This window comes from Amblyomma maculatum, chromosome 1 (genome assembly GCF_055883805.1).
Source record: "Amblyomma maculatum isolate TAMU_Amacu chromosome 1, ASM5588380v1, whole genome shotgun sequence".
In the NCBI taxonomy this organism is placed as follows: Eukaryota; Metazoa; Arthropoda; class Arachnida; order Ixodida; family Ixodidae; genus Amblyomma; species Amblyomma maculatum.
The window spans coordinates 468,299,712-468,316,470 of NC_139344.1; the positions used below are offsets into that span (position 1 = coordinate 468,299,712).

A 16,759-nucleotide genomic window follows, 5' to 3' on the forward strand; every position below is an offset into this window, starting at 1 on the left:
TCGCTTTGTTGTCTGCACTGAAATGCATTTCACTTTAACTGCATGCTTTTCCAGCAGCCCGAGCTGGCGTCATTTTTACCCATGTCTCTTTGTTGCGTAATTTTATGTGTGTATAAAATCTGGGTTAAAGATGGTCATAAAATAAAAGCAGAGTGGCGCAGTGGAAGCGTGCGGATTCTACATCCGGGCACCGAAGCGAACGGACGTGTAATCATGTGCTCCGTCGGAGCGGTATCAGCGGCCCAGTCTGGCCGCGGAAACAGGTTTTTGTCTGCCGTCGATGAAGATTACCAGGTCGTACTGCCAACTTTGCCGACAGGAAGAATTGTGTTGAACGCAATTTTTATGCACGCAGACCCAGCGGATAAACCGTATCGCGTCGAGGACTTCAGAGATACTTTGGTTCATCTTGGTGCGCTCACTGAAGTGCTTGCTGTGGGGGCGTATCAGATGAACCATGTCTGGGCCGTTACGCTCAAGAGTGCCGAGGCAACAAGGAAACTAATGGCGGCTACTGATGTAAAGGTGAAGAACCGGCCGTGTCTACTTATTGACCCGAATAACCAGGATGTGCGCCTGAAAATCCACTAGGTTTTGCATGGCGTTAGTGACGACGATGTCCGTGCTGCCTTGCTGCCGTACGGAAGAGTGACTGACGTGTCCAAAGAGCGTTGGAGAGCCTTTGGTGTCGCAGACAAAGTGTCCACTACGAGAACAATGGCCCTCAAGTTGAAAAATGGAATTTCAAAAGAGGACATTCCGCACCAGCTCAAGATAGCAGGTGAGCCCGCACTTCTTGTTGTTCCGGGAAGGGCGCCGCTCTGTTTGAGGTGCAAGGCCACAGGACATATTAGGCGGGATTGTAAAGTGCCGCAATGCAGCCTTTGTCGTCGCTTCGGCCACACAGATGAGCAGTGTGTCAAAACATACGCCAGTGCAACAGGGCCTGCAAGAACCGACGACTTCTCAGAACACCTCATGGACGAGGTGGACGTCGCGGAAGTTAGCGGTGTGGAAGATAGTGCGAGGGCAAAGGACTCAAGGGGAGAACAAACCAGCCCCCTCAACTCGAGGGAAATTCTGAGCGACAAGAAGCCCTGCAACATGAAAAAAGCGCTGCGGGCGAGGCCACCGAAGCAAGTGTTGCTGCTATCGGTGCCAGTGGTAAGTCGACGTCAACGTCTTCAAAGGAACAGGCACCGATGGACACGCGCGAAAGTACAAGTAATAGTGTGACCACGAAACGCACGCGCGACGTAACCGACGCAGCGGGCGCCCCCGACGAGACCGATCAAGAGGAACCGCCCCACAAAGCGGCCCCTCTACGTCGGCCATCTTTCAAGCCAAAGCCCACTATTCCGCCTGACCGGAACCCACCAGGGATGCAGCTTTCGCCATGAAGGAGCCCCGAGTTCGTGGCTGCTCGGGCCGCTTCTGGGGCTCAAGGATTCCCGATGCGGCCCGGAGCGGCGACAAATGCAGCGTCGCTCTGTTTCAACGCCACGAGCATGAACCAGTGATGCCACCTTGGAGCATTGTTTTTCAGTCATGTCAGCCTGTACTGCGCAGTGTGTCCGCTCCTGACCCAAATGTACCAGGTAAGATCGTGCGGCTCGTTTGATTCATTTTCAGCATGACGGTTGAACCAGAAGTAGCTCTACGTGTAGCCTCGCTTAATGTGCGAGGGTTGTCAGCCAGGCGAAAACAGTACCATGTCAGCCGTCTATTGTCAGATAACGATATAGACATAATGGCGGTACAAGAAACGAAAGTGGAGAGCGATGAGCAAACGAGCCGCGTGGTCGAGCCCTTCTCTGCTCGCTATAATATTTGCGTGTGCCATGCGGTTGGTACCTCGGGTGGCTGTGCGCTGTTCTTGCGCAATTCTTTGGGCATTTTAGTAGAAGCAGTAACTGTGAGTGATAATGGCCGTTTCGTTGTATGCGATTTCTCTTTGACGGGTGTACAGTGGCGTGTCATGTGCGTGTATGCGCCTAACAGAGAGGATGATAGGCGTAGTTTCTTTGAGCGAATCGGTGTCTACTTGAAATGTTCAAAGAGCGTCATTCTACTTGGCGATTTCAACTGTGTCTGCTATGCCGAGGACAGGTCAGACAAGAGGTAGGTGCGAGACAGAAGTGCTCTCCTACTAAGCACGTTAATGCAAGAATGCGAAATGGAAGATGTTGTTCATGTTTTGGCTTGCAGCTCTTCACACTTTACGCACTTCCAGCGTGCAAGTCACGCCAGGCTGGATCGTGCCTATGTCTCTTTGGCTCTGCTACCAAGGTGTTCGGATTATAAAGTTAAACATGTTTCTTTCAGCGACCATAGCTTAGTGGCTTTTACTATCGGCACAAAGAAAAAAAACTCGAAATTTTGCTGGGACCTATGGAAGTTTAACGTTAAGCTCCTTGATGATGAAGTTTTTGTAAATGTGGTTAAAATGAAGATACAGCGATTGCTTGAAAGTGAGCCTTCGAAATCTATCGCGGCGTGGGAAATATTCAAGCAAGAAATTAATATAGGCGCTATAGAAAGGAGCACCGTCCTGAGACAAGAAGAAAGGAAGAAAGAAAAAGAACTGCAGTGCGAGTTAAGTTTCGTTTTAAGCTTGGAAAGTCTGCAGCCCGGAAAATATACCGCACAGATCAGAAAACTGAAAGCGCAGTGAGAATGTGCAGATAAAGAAAAATACATGGGAGCAATAGTACGAGCCCGGGCGGAAAGGTTGTTCATGGGTGAAGCGCCGACGAAACGCTCGATAAGTGATGAAAAGCGATACGCGAAACGAAATGAAATAAGACAGATAGGATACGGAGATACGGTTACTAGTGACGGCGAGGAAATAAAAATGGCCTTTTTTGAGCACTATCGCAACCTGATAGGGCGCCAATGGCCAGTGGAAGAAGGTTTCGAACAAGAATTTCTTGCATTAATCCCAGCATTGGACCCAATTGTTACAGCAGGTCTGGAAGCGCCAATAACTGTAAATGAGATTGAAAAAGCTATTGAGGAGCTAAGCCATGGGAAAACACCTGGTCCAGACGGTGTTGGTGCAGCATTGTACAAGATGTTTAAGAGCGAAGTCGCAACCGCCTTGCACCGAGTGATTTTGCAGGCGTATGAAGAAAACTGCATCCCTCCGTCCTTTCGTCAAACACACGTTGTACTGGTTCCAAAAAGTGACGATCCTTTAAAGCTCTTATCTGTAACATCATATCGTCCAATCAGTCTGACTAACGTAGACTACAAAATTTTTATGAAGGTTCTTGCGAGTAGGTTGCAGAAGGTCATTAAGGAAATAGTAGGGCATCATCAGACGTGTGGTATTAAAGGCCGAACAATAAGTGTAAACATTCATGTAGCTAGAAGCATTCTGGAGTGTTGTGACGGTTGGGGTGACCACGTTGCAATGCTCCAGATAGACCTTGAGAAAGCCTTCGACCTTGTTGATCATGGCATACTTTTTCAAATACTAGAACATATTAAAGTTGGATCTATTTATTAGATGGAATAAAAATGGCTTACAACGAATGTTATGCTAAGGTTGTTGTCAAGAAGCAACTAACGAAAAATATTCCAATGATGTCATCAGTTAGACAAGGCTGCCCACTATCGTCCTTGCTATTTGCGATTTACCTCGAACCCTTTTGCCAAAAGATCATTCACTGTGAACGTATACACGGATTCAAACTGATGGCTAGCGAAGTTAAAATTCTGGCGTACGCCGATGACATTGCTGTCTTTTGTCAAGACAAGGAAAGTATTAGTCAAACAGTGCACTTAGCAAAGAAGTTTTGTCAGATGTCGGGTAGTTCAATAAACTGGGACAAATGTATGGGCTTTTGGCATGGCAGTTGGGATTCCACTCCTGAATCCCTCGAAAACATAAAATTCTCGACACTACCAGTGAAATATCTAGGGGTCCCACTTGAACATTACAAAGAGGCAAATGATTATTGGGTGCAAGAGACAGAACGTTCTCGGGAGAAAACACTAGGGTGGGGCGGAAGGGAGCTCTCCATGTTCGCCCGTTCAACTGTGTGTAATTTGTTTATTGTTGCTAAAGTTTGGTATGTTCTTCAAGTGTTGTGCATGTCGCGAGTCAGTATTCAAAAGCTACACAGAGTTTTTGCTGTTTTTTTGTGGGGTTCAGTGTGGGAAAGAACAAGTCGTACCAATCTCTTCCGTCCGGTTAGAGAAGGGGGACTCGGTCTTACTCACTTGTTTCTGAGACAGATTGTGTCTCGCTTTATGTTTCTGCGTACACAGAGCCATCCATTATTGCGCACTGTGATACAGGTGCGTCTCTGGCACGAGTTAACAGGATTTGTTGTGTCTTCTTCTGAATTAAGGCGAACAAGTATCCGTGGGATTTTGCATGAAGTCGTACTGAGTTTCCGAATTTTAAATGTTAGATTTTCCAAAGAATACCTGTCTTCAATAACAAAGAAACAATTGTACAAAGATTTACTAGATGTAATGCTCCCGGTCCCAATGTATCGCACCATATACGGTGCAGGCCCAGGAATGAACGTCCAAAAAGGGTAAAGAAAATGCCCGTGCGCTCGTCAACAAAGACATTTTTTTTCTACTACATAGCGGAACACTGCCGGTTAAACCGTGGCTGGAGGAAAAGGGAATATTTGTCCCTTGGTCAGTGAACTGTATAATCTGTCGAAAGCCTGAAACCGTTCAGCAATTTTTCTTGAATGTTGGGACGCGATATTCCTTTGGGATGTTCTGCAGCGCATGCTCGAAAAGAAGCTTCCAATTTCCCCTCGGGGTATGCGCTTCCTCCCGGCAGCTGATGAAGGGGGGCTACCCCTCGATATGATTATTCTACTGGGCCTGCACAGTCTATGGAAGACCCGTATGGCTGTGAGAAATGCTGATGAACATGTCCGTCCTGCGCGAGAGTACTTTATGGAAAATGTGGTCTACATCAAACAAGTGTTGAAAAGCCGAGGTGATCCACCTGAATGGCTACCGGAAATGGACAAGCTAGTCAACTTGAAGCCCTTTTAAGCGACGTACTGTCCAAGAAGGCTGGACGTCTTTTATTAACCATTGTACTGTGGTAGTGCTACATATGTATGTATGTATGTTGTCCAGGCAATAAAAGAAAAGCAGTGGAAGCGTGCTGGGCCCATAACCCAGATGTCCGTGGATCGAAACCACGCTCTGCTATATCTTTTTTTTTTCTTTTGAGGAAATCAGTCAATTGATTCTCAGGCAACTGTAATCGCTTTGTTGTCTGCACTGAAATGCATTTCACTTTAACTGCATGCTTTTCCAGCAGCCCGAGCTGGCGTCATTTTTACCCATGTCTCTTTGTTGCGTAATTTTATGTGTGTATAAAATCTGGGTTTAAAGATGGTCATAAAATAAAAGCAGAGTGGCGCAGTGGAAGCGTGCTGGGCCCATAACCCAGATGTCCGTGGATCGAAACCACGCTCTGCTATATCTTTTTTTTTCTTTTGAGGAAATCAGTCAATTGATTCTCAGGCAACTGTAATCGCACAAGAATGCTAAATTGGGCGAGTTGGTGCATTCGCATTTTAGGAAAACGTAGCGCAAAGAAGACAAGCACAAAAAAAAGAAGGAAACACACACGAGCGCTTACTCACAATTGATTGTCATTTTTACCCATGTCTCTTTGTTGCGTAATTTTATGTGTGTATAAATTCTGGGTTTAAAGATGGTCATAAAATGAAAGCAGAGTGGCGCAGTGGAAGAGCCACTTCCGGCCACCACTGTGAACGGACGTGCTGTCATGTGCTCCTTCGGAGTGGTGTTAGCGGCTCAGCCGAGCCGCGGAAACAGGTTTGCTGTTGAAGATAACGACACAGGCTACGAAGTTATGCTGTCCCACCTCCCAACAGGTCGTATTGTTTTTAATACCGTATTTTTGCACGGCGACGTTCGAGCGCGGCCTATAGGGTCGAGGACTACAGGGATGCCCTGGCCCGTTTGGAATTGCTACCCGAGGTTGTGGCCTTGGGAGCATTTCAAATGAATCATGTGTGGGCAGTCACGTTTAAGAACACGGAAGCCGTTAAGAAAGTGCTTGCTGCCGGTAGCATGACGGTGAAGGAACACCGGTGTCTCGTGATTGACCCCAACAAGCAAGAGGTTCGCATTAAAGTGCACTGGGTCCTACACAACGTAACTGATGAAGTGCGTGCGGCCTTCTTTCTGTACGGCGAGGTGACCGAGTTGTCGAAGGAGCGCTGGCGTGTGCACGGCGTCACAGAAAAAGGGTCAACGACCCGTGTACTAAGCCTGAAGCTCAAATCCGAAGTGACAGTTGAAGATATACCTCACCAACTGCGAATAGCCGGTGAACCTGCACTTCTGGTTGTAGTTGGGAGGCCCCCGCTCTGCCTCCGCTGCCAAGGGAAAGGCCACATTCACCGCGACTGTCGGGTACCTCGGTGCTCGCGCTGTCGCCGGTTTGGTCACGACGAAAGCGAGTGTGTACCTACGTACGCAAGCAAGACCGGGCCTTGAAGGAACGTCGATATGACTGAGCACTTCATGGACGAGGTGGAGGCTGAGGAAGCATCAAGGGCAGCTGGAGGCAAAGCAGCAACCGTCGAGAAGAGCACGCAGCCTTCAAGTGTTGGGCCTAGCGGCACAAGTCCGGCCGAGGCACCTCCAGTAACGCAACACGTCCCGAGGAAACGACGAGCCAAGAAAAGCAGCCGCCTACTCTGAGAGCCCCTGCTAGCACACTTGACGAACCTCACGTCGAACACCCCCATAATGATGTCTCATTGGAAGAGGCTGCTGTCACAGCCACAAAACGCGCTTACCTCGAAACTGTGAAAGATGACCGACAAACTGATGGAGCACCCGCGGAGGAGCCGCCCACCAAGGCGGTAATGACGCGACTGTCGCCCTACAGGCCAAGACCAAACATTCGACCAGACATACGACCTGCGGTAGAGGCGCCTGAATAGCGCTTCTACAGCTGTAATGCGCTGCCGTCGGTTTCCGGATCAGCGTGCCATGGTGGAGACGATATACCATGGAAGGGAACTGTGAGCTTGACCGTCAAACTTTGGCCATGGACTGTGAAAGTGCGTGTGATCGTTGCGAGGCGGTACGCTTTGTGGAGCTCCAACACGCGGAACCCCCTTCAGCGCCACGGTACCCTGAGGTGAGCACTGCGCGAGCAGTGGGTGTCTTTAAAAATGAACAAAAGATTCAACTGCCACTACGCGTAGCCACGCTGAACGTGCGTGGACTGGCGGCGAGGATGCGCCAGTGTCAGGTCAACCGCCTCTTTTTAGAAAATGAATTCGATATAATCGCATTACAAGAAACTAAGATTGAGAGCGAGGAACACACAGATCGCATGGTTGAAATTTTTCGGTCCCGATACAATGTCTGCGTATGTCACGCGGTTGGAAAGTCCGGAGGTTGCGCGTTATTTTTGAGAAATAATCTTTGAATTGGGAATGAAACCATTGTCACATCTGAAGAGGGTCGTTTACTGATTGTCGATTTCACCCTTTCTGCATGCTCTTGGAGAGTTGTGTGTATGCCCCTAACAATTACAAGGAACGTGTTAGTTTTTTTGAAAAGGTCAAAGTGTTTTTGAACTGCGAGAGAAGCGTCGTTTTGATGGGTGATTTTAACTGTGTTTGCATGCCAGAGTATCGAGTGCCGACCACCCCTGTGCGTGATCAGAGTGCGCAGTATCTTTATGCAATAATTCAAGAACACGACATGGAAGATCTGGGCTGGGTGTTGCTTCAAGGCTCGCAGCCATGTTTTACGCACTTGCAACGCGGTAGCAATGCAAGACTAGATAGAGTATACGCAAGCATAGGATTTGTGACAATGTGTTCCAACCATGAAGTAAAACATGTTTCTTTCAGCGATCACAGCCTTGTTATTGTAAGCTTTGGGAATAAACATAGTAGGACTCGTTTCAACTGGAAACTTTGGAAATTTAATGTTAAACTGCTGGAGGATGAAACCTTCGTTAAACAAATTATAGACTTAAACAAAATGCCTTGCGCCAAATCAGCGAGCTGCGCAGATAAGTGGGAAAATTTTAAGAACACAGTCAAGATGAAAGCGATAGAACGAGGAACTATCCTTCATCAAAGCGAAAAGAAACGAGTCAAAGAATTGGAGTGCAAATTATACTTTGTGACAAGTATGGGAGCAGTAGTGCCCGGTTTGTACATAAAAGAAATCCGAGAAGTCAAAAGCCAGCTAGAAGCTCTGGAGGCAGATAAGTACCGAGCGGCTGTGATAAGGGCGCGCGCCAAAAAGTTGTGGGCTGGTGAAGTGCCGAATAAGCGTGCATTGTGTGATGAAAGAAGATAGGCAGCACAAAATGAAATTCAACAGATCCGCTACAGCAACAGAATAACGACTGACCGCGAAGAAATCGAGCGAGCGTTTGTTGAGCATTACAAAGAACTGATAGGGAATGACAGAAGCGCAAAGGGCAGTCTGTGGGACGACTTTTTGCACCTCATGCCTCGATTAGACGAAGAGAAACGTGCGCGCTTAGAGCAGCCTATTAGCTTAGAGGAAGTTCAGAAGGCTATTGAGGACCTGCCACTTGGGAAAACACCAGGACCTGATCGGTTAGGCGCTGCTTTCTATAAAACATTCAGAGAAGAAGTCAGCCCGCTGCTATACGATATGATTGCGGAAGCATACAATGTAAAACAAATGCCACCTTCCTTCTCTACTGCCCACATTGTGCTTATCCCCAAAACATGTGACCGAGAAAAAATGCTGTCTGTGGGGGCTTATCGCCCGATAACCCTCACAAATGTCGACTATAAGATCTATATGAAGATTCTTGGCAAACGTTTACAGAGTGTCATCACGGACCTAGTTGGACCGCACCAAACGTGCGGAGTGAAAGGGCGTACCATCTGCACAAATGTGCACATCGCTCGAAGTATCCTTGAGTGCTGTGATCTCTTCGGTGGCCGAGTTGCAATGGTACAGCTAGACCTGTCGAAGGCGTTTGATCGCGTGGCGCACGATGTCATGTAAATGTGGGCAGCATAATAAAAGACGGGCTTAAAATGGTTTACAGCAGCTGTACAGTTCAAATAATTGTCAATAAGAACTTGTGTGAACCCATCCCTCTGGGGTCCTCCGTACGGCAGGGATGCCCCCTTTCACCATTGCTTTTTGCACTTTACCTTGAGCCCTTCTGTTTAAGTCTCATTAACAACGACCGAATAAATGGCTTCAGGTTTCAGTCATCTAATGTTAAAATTCTTGCGTATGCGGACGACATTGCTGTATTCTGCAGTGACCGCGAGAGTGTACAAGAAAGTGTTGACGTCGCCAAGCGATTTTGCCAGCAAACTGGGGCTGAGATCAAATGGGAAAAGAGTGTGGGCTTTTGGCACGGAAGCTGGGGAATTACACCACCGTTTTTCGCGAATCTGTAGTGGACAAACCTGCCATTGAACTACTTGGGTGTGCCTCTCGAGCACTATAACAAGGGCGCAGATTACTTTAACGAGACAACGTCAAAAGTGAGCGAAAAAGGAAGGGCATGGCAAGGGCGAGACTTGTCGATGTTTGCGAGAGCAACAGTATGCAACATTTTTTTAATTGCCAAAGTGTGGTATGTTTTGCAGTTTCTGTCTATGTCGCATGTATATGTTCAAAAAATGCATAGGGTATTTGCTGTGTTTATCTGGAATTCAAGTTGGGAGAGGGTCAGAAGCACCAATTTGTTTCGAACAGTTCAAGACGGTGGTCTGGGTCTCGCGCATTTGTTTTTTCGCCAGGTTGTGTCCCGTTTTATGTTTATGAGGGATCAGAAAGACCCCTTCCTACGCTCAATGATGCAGGTGAGTCTGAGCAGGGCTCTTCCTGATTTTATTGTGTCCACGTGAGATTGTCAACTTGTGGCGATAGAGGTTATTTGAAAGAAGTTGTTGACTCGGTGCAATTTCTCAAGGTTCGGTTTTCACAAGAGTATCTCAGCACTGTAAAGAGGAAACAACTGTACAAAGATCTTATAGATGTAATCATGACAGTGCCTGTGTATCGTATAATAAACTCTGGAGGCCTAGGACAAGATGTTCTTAAAAGAATTAAAAGGATGCCAGTTAAACCAAGTACAAAAACGTTCTTTTTCAAACTGTACTCAGGTACCTTGCCGGTTAAGACATGGCTCTCTGACAAAGGCATTTTTGTACCATGGACAACTAACTGCTTGCTGTGCAAAAAGCCAGAAACCGTTGAACATGTGTTCATTGAATGTTGGGACGCGATCTTCTATTGGGATGTCCTGCAACGTACACTAAAAAAGGAACTACCTTTAACACCGACTGGAACCCGCTATTTACCAACAGACACAGATGATACAGGTGTCCCTTACGACATGATTATGCTCCTCGGTCTCCATAGTTTATGGAAAACTCGAATGGCGGTACGCAATGCAGATGTAAACGTCCGAACTACAAAGGAAAACTTTGCGGAAAGTGTATGTTATATACGTGATGTGTACCGAGCGCAGAAAGACCCACCCGCGTGGATGAGTGTGCTTGATGATTTAGTTCAAATCAAGCCTTTTTAACTTGTGACCGGCTGAAGCAGCCGGGGTGCTTTTAACAATGTATCGTGTGTGTCTCAATAAAAAAGATATCAAAAAAAAAAAAAAGTGGCGCAGTGGAAGCGTGCTGGGCCCACAACCCAGAGGTCCGTGGATCGAAACCACGCTCTGCTATATTTTTTTATTTTTCTTTTGAGGAAATCAGTCAATTGATTCTCGGGCAACTGTAATCGCTTTGTTGTCTGCACTGAAATGCATTTCACTTTAACTGCATGCTTTTCCAGCTGCCCGAGCTAGCGTCATTTTTACCCATGTCACTTTGTTGCGTAATTTTATGCGTGTATAAAATCTGGGTTTAAAGATGGTCATAAAATGAAAGCAGAGTGGCGCAGGGATTCTGCTTCCGGCCACGCCAGTGAACGGACGCAGGATGCAGGGCTCCTAAGGAGCGGCTTCAGCGGCCATGTCAGGCCGCGGTAACAGGACTGCTGAACAGGAAAATACTTACCAGGTTGTTTTGCCTGCACTACCAACAGGTCTGTTTGTTTTGAATACCGTTTTTTTGCATGCCGATATCAGGGCCCGCCCGTACCGGGTGGAAGATTTCCGGGATGCTTTAGCGCAACAGTCGCTAATCCCCGACGTTATCGCAATGGGGGCGTATCGAATGAGCCACGTCTGGGCCGTCACTCTCTAAGATACTGAAGCGGTGAACAAGATTGTAAGTGTAGGTGAGCTGTGTGATTGGCCCGGCGAACCAGGACGTGCGACTCAAACTTCACTGGCTGCTACACAACGTGCCAGACGAGGATGTTCGTGCTGCATTTGCGCCGTACGGAAAGGTGTCGGAGGTTTCCCGGGAGCGCTGGCGTGTTAAAGGTATACTAGAAAAGGGCTCCACAACTAGACTCGTCACGCTGAAGCTTAAAGCTGGCTTGAAGATCGACGACCTGCCGCATCAGTTGAATGTTAGCGGCGAGCTGGCGCTAGTGATTGTGCCAGGCAGACCCCCGTTGTGCCTACGCTGCCGGAGTACGGGTCACATCCGCAAAGAGTGCCGGGTTCCTCGCTGCGGAACCTGTCGACGGTTCGGCCATGAAGACAGCCAGTGTGCTCGAACCTACGCTAGTATTGCCGGACCTGGGACCAGCGAAGACTCGTCCGAGTTAATTATGGACGAGGCGGATGCGGAGGAGGCTGCTGACATTAGAGGTCAGTCAACGAAACAGGACGTGCCTTCCATGACGGTTTTAAAGAAGAATAAGGTGACGGTCTCAAATGAAAAGAATGAAACTCTGCATGTCTTGAACGTTCCACCCCAGGTCCATGAAAGCGCGTCAAAGGAAGCGTCAGAAGACGTAATCAAATTTTCTGATGCTGAGGATCATCTCAGTACTGAGCCTTCCTGTACTGATGACATGGAGGTTGGGCCGGAAACAGCAGCCTTAATTGCCGCGAAACGTCCGCACGAGGAAAGCGTCGAGGAGACTCAGCTGCCAGGCGGTGTTTGTGGGGAGCCGCCGCCGAAACCTGCGGGCATCCGAAGAGCAACTTTGCGACCGAAGCCGAACTTCTCGGCCGACACGCGGCAGGCGGGGAAACCGCCTCCGTAGTTTTGTGGTGTCCTGAACGATTTGTGGGTCGGCTGCCTACCGACCACCGTCAGGAACATTCTGCAACCAAGAGGGGCGTGTGTGAAAAAAAAATGAAAGACGGTGCTTGGACTTCGTTTGAATGCAGCCCGATGTTCTGCTGGGAGGACATTACATGCACACATACGCCGCTGTTCTTCAGAAGCGGAGGCCACGCAACCATGAAGATAGCCACCATGCGGGTACGGACTTCTCGTTCTAATACATGGCTCTTAAGCTTAATTCGCCGTTACACGTAGCTACTTTGAATGTCAGAGGGCTGGGAGCGAGAAGGCGACCATGCCAGCTCAGTCGCCTCCTTTTGGATAATGATATAGATATAGCAGCTGTGCAAGAGTCAAAGATTGAGAGCCAAGAAAGCACTAACCGTATGGTGGCTTCTTTTCAAGGAAACTTTTATGTGTGTGTATGCCATTCTGTTGGTGTATCGGGTGGATGCCTTTTATTTCTACGTAACACGCTGGGAGTAAGCGTAGAGTCCGTTTTTGCCTGTCCAAGTGGTCGGCTTTTGGTTACTGATTTTACCTACTGTAATTTATGCTGGCGTGTTGTGTGTGTGTATGCTCCCAATTCAAAATGCGAACGTGAATCGTTTTTTGAGTTTATTGAATTGTGGTTGAAGACTGACAAAATCTTGCTTGTACTTGATGACTACAACTATGTGTGCTCAGCTGTGGACCGAGCGGCGAAGTGTAAACCTCGAACAGTCAGAAGCTCCGAGCTGTTGAATGCACTTGTGCATGAGTATGGCCTTGAGGATGTTGGCAGTGTGTTCTCCACTGGAAACCAGCCAGAGTTCACGCACTTTCAGCGAGACAGCCATGCTAGATTGGACAGGGTGTATGCCTCGGTTGATCTTGTTTCCCTATGTACTGCATATGAGGTCAAACCTGTGTCTTTCAGCGATCTTTGTCTCGTGAGTGCAGTATTTGATCGCAAAGCAAAGAAATCGCGCTTTAACTGGCACCTATGGAAACTGAATGCCAAGCTTCTCGCCGATGAAGAGTTCGTTACGGAAGTTAAGACCGAGTTTGAAAATCATCTTGCTATGCGACCAGTACGTTTTGCAGCGGAATGAGACAGCTTCAAAGAGTGGGTCAAATTGAAATCCATAGAAAAGAGCAGTAAGGTGCGGCGCAAACAGAAAGAGAACTGAATGAACAACTCCAGTTTTTTTTTAGCATGGAAAGTTCTTTGCCAGGGCATTTCGCCACTAAAATACGAGAGATAAAAAGTGAGTTGGAAACAATCGACAGTGAAAGATACACAGCGGCTGTTATACGTGCAAGGGCTGAAAAACATTGGGCTGGAGAAGTACCGACAAAATGAGCGCTAGCAGACGAGAAAAGATACGCCTGCCAGAAAGAAATAAGGAGTATGAGATATGCCGGCCATATCACTGAAGACGCTAAAGATATTCAGCGTGCGGTAACAGAGCACTTCGAAGAACTGCATAGCGCTAAGCTTGAGACTGTAGGCGGCTTTCGAACAGATTTGCTAAGACTGATGCCTGCACTGGATGACGAAAGTAAAGCGCGCCTAGAAACACCGATAACGTTGCTGGAGATACTATCTGCAATAGATGACCTGACACCTTTGAAGGCCCCTGGGCCGGATGGTGTAAGCGCCGCATTCTTTAAAACTTTTCAGCAGTATGCGGCTCAGTTTATGCTCTGTGTAATCACTGAAGCTTATGAACGTAATACTGTTCCATTGTCTTTCTCTACATCGAACATTGTTCTAATACCCAAGACAGATGATCCGGAGAAACGACTGTTGGTGTGGTCATATCGACCGATAAGCCTCACCAATGTTGATTATAAGGTTTACATGAAGGTTTTAGCAAAAAGACTGCAAAGCGTAATAAAAACATTGGTTGGGCCTCCTCAAACGTGCGGCATCAAGGGTCGATCCATTGCCACGAATATACATGTCGCAAGAACCCTATTAGAATGTGTTGATGCACTCGGTGGTCAGATAGCCATGATGCAATTAGATTTGGCTGAAGCCTTTGACCGTGTTTCTCAAGAAATTCTTTTTTCCATTTTGGAGCATTCTAACCTTGGTGACATCATAGTGGAGGGTGTTAAAATGGCTTATGCGAACAGCACGACCCGTATTATTGTGAATGGTGAACTGACTGACAGCATCGCAGTACGGTCATCAGTAAGGCAGGGCTGCCCGCTCTCACCCCTTCTTTTTGCACTGTATTTAGAGCCACTTTGCTTTGCTATCATTGATAGCGATCGCATTTTAGGATTCAAGCTGCAATCAGCACACGTGAAAATGCTAGCATACGCTGATTACATTGCAGTCTTTTGTGCAACTAGAAAGAGCATCTGTGAAGTCACGGGTGTCGTCCAAACTTTTTTTGATCAAACCGGATGCAAGATCAATTGGGAGAAAAGCTCTGGGTTTTGGCACGGTGATTGGGACGTGACACCTGATTTCTTCTGTAAGCTGCGATGGTCTGCTCTCCCAACACGATATCTAGGCGTGCCTTTTGAATGTTATCAAGATCCCAACGTGCACTGGATGGAAGAAACATCCAGAGAGAAAGAAAAAGCGGATGCGTGGCAAGGAAGGCAACTGTTAATGTTTTCGCGCGCTTCTATTTGCAATGTTTTTCTTATTTCGAGGCTGTGGTACCTCATAAATGTGTTGTGTATCTCACGAACCTCAATTCATAAAATGCACCGTGTTTTTGCTGTTTTTATTTGGGCATCCTCATGGGAAAAAACCGCCCGGACGAACTTGTTTATTTCTGTTAAAAAGGGCGGGCTTGGCCTTGCACATCTGTTCTTGCGTCAGGTGGTTTCGCGATTTATATTCCTCCGTGATCAAAAAGATACCTTTCTAAGAACTGTGATGCAAGTGCGATTGCAGAGGCTGCTCCCTGAGTGGATTGTGTCATGTGAAAACATGCCTGGTACTGCGACTGGCTACCTGCGCGAGGTTGTTTTTTCGTGCAAGTTGCTGGAAGTGCGGTTTTCTTTTGATTACCTTTACAATGCTCCCAGAAAAAAAACTGTATAAAGATCTCATTGACGTGATGCTGCCGGTGCCTTTTTACCGGGCATTACACTGTGGAGGCCCAGGGCAGGACATTTTCAAAAGAGTTAAAATGATGCCCGTTAGGCCATCTGCTAAAACGTTTCTTTTCAAACTTCACTCTAATACGCTCCCTGTTAAAACCTGGCTGAATGAAAAAGGTATCTTCGTTCCATGGACAACAAATTGCCTGTTGTGCAAAAAACCGGAGACAATTGAACACGTCTTCTTAGAGTGTTGGGATGCTGTCTTTCTATGGGACGTCCTCCAAAGGACAATTAAAAAGGAACTTCCATTAACCCCTTACGGTATAAGATTCCTACCAGTGCAGAACGATGATGCACCTTATGATTTAATTATGCTTCTTGGCCTCCATAGTTTGTGGAAAGCACGAATGCAGGTGCGTCATGCAGATATAGATACACGATCTGCGCGTGAAAACTTTACTGAAAGTGCTGTGTATATACGCGAAACTTTCAGGATGCATCAGGATCCGCCCCAATGGCATACTCTTTTTGATGAGTTGGTGCACTTGAAAAGATTTTAGCCGCGTATGCGTTAGCTCAAGTGTAGTTGACGTTTTTTATCATGTGTATTTTTGTTTTGTGTTTCACGGCAATAAAGAAAAAAAAAAGCAGAGTGGCGCAGTGGAAGCGTGCTGGGCCCATAACTCAGAGGTCCTTGGATCGAAACCACGCTCTGCTATATCTTTTTTTTTTCTTTTGAGGAAATCAGTCAATATATTCTCAGACAACTGTAATCACTTTGTTGTCTGCACTGAAATGCATTTCACTTTAACTGCATGCTTTTCCAGCAGCCCGAGCTGGCGTCATTTTTACCCATGTCTCTTTGTTGCGCAATTTTCTGTGTGTATAACATCTGGGTTTAAAGATGGACCTAAGATAAAAGTAGAGTGGCGCGAGCACCACTTCTCGCAAGTACCCTCTTACCGTACAGATTGCTGCATCTGCGCTTTTCCATGGAGTATTTGTGCAATGTTAAGCGGAAAAAATTGTATGCGGACCTAGTGGACACAATGCTTCCTGTACCGATATACCGTTTGTCGCACTGTCCAGGCCCAGGAGATGATGTACTGAGGAGAGTTAAGAAGATGTCAATATCACCACCAGTCTAATCATTTTTCTTTAAATTCCACCCTAGCACGTTATCAGTCAAAACATGGATGCACGCTAAAGGCCTGTTCGTCCCTTGGTCAACAAACTGTTTCTTGTGTAACAGACCAGAGACGATAGAACACGTGTTTTTGGACTTTTGGGATGCCATTTTTTTCTGGGATGTGCTTCAGAGAACTTTAAAAAAAGAGCTACCTCTAGATGCATATGGCATACGATTTTTACCTTTTCCTAATGCAGAGGAGTTTCCCTTTGATACAATAATGCTCCTGGGCCTCCACAGCTTGTGGAAAACCAGAATGCAGTTTAACAATGCAGATATACAAGTCAATCCTGTACGAGAACATTTCATACACAGTGTTGTG

At 47.0% G+C, this 16,759-nt stretch overlaps 1 non-coding gene and 2 pseudogenes across 1 annotated transcript; all 3 read left to right on the forward strand.

Moving 5' to 3' along the window:
• The first annotated feature begins 5,395 nt into the window (after positions 1–5,395).
• TRNAM-CAU (transfer RNA methionine (anticodon CAU)) lies at positions 5,396–5,467 on the forward strand. Its single transcript has one exon. It is a non-coding gene; the product is annotated as a tRNA-Met (tRNA).
• A 4,105-nt stretch (positions 5,468–9,572) lies between these two features.
• LOC146209915 (uncharacterized) lies at positions 9,573–10,619 on the forward strand (annotated as a pseudogene).
• A 4,277-nt stretch (positions 10,620–14,896) lies between these two features.
• On the forward strand, positions 14,897–15,932 carry LOC146209916 (uncharacterized; annotated as a pseudogene).
• Positions 15,933–16,759: the final 827 nt, after the last annotated feature.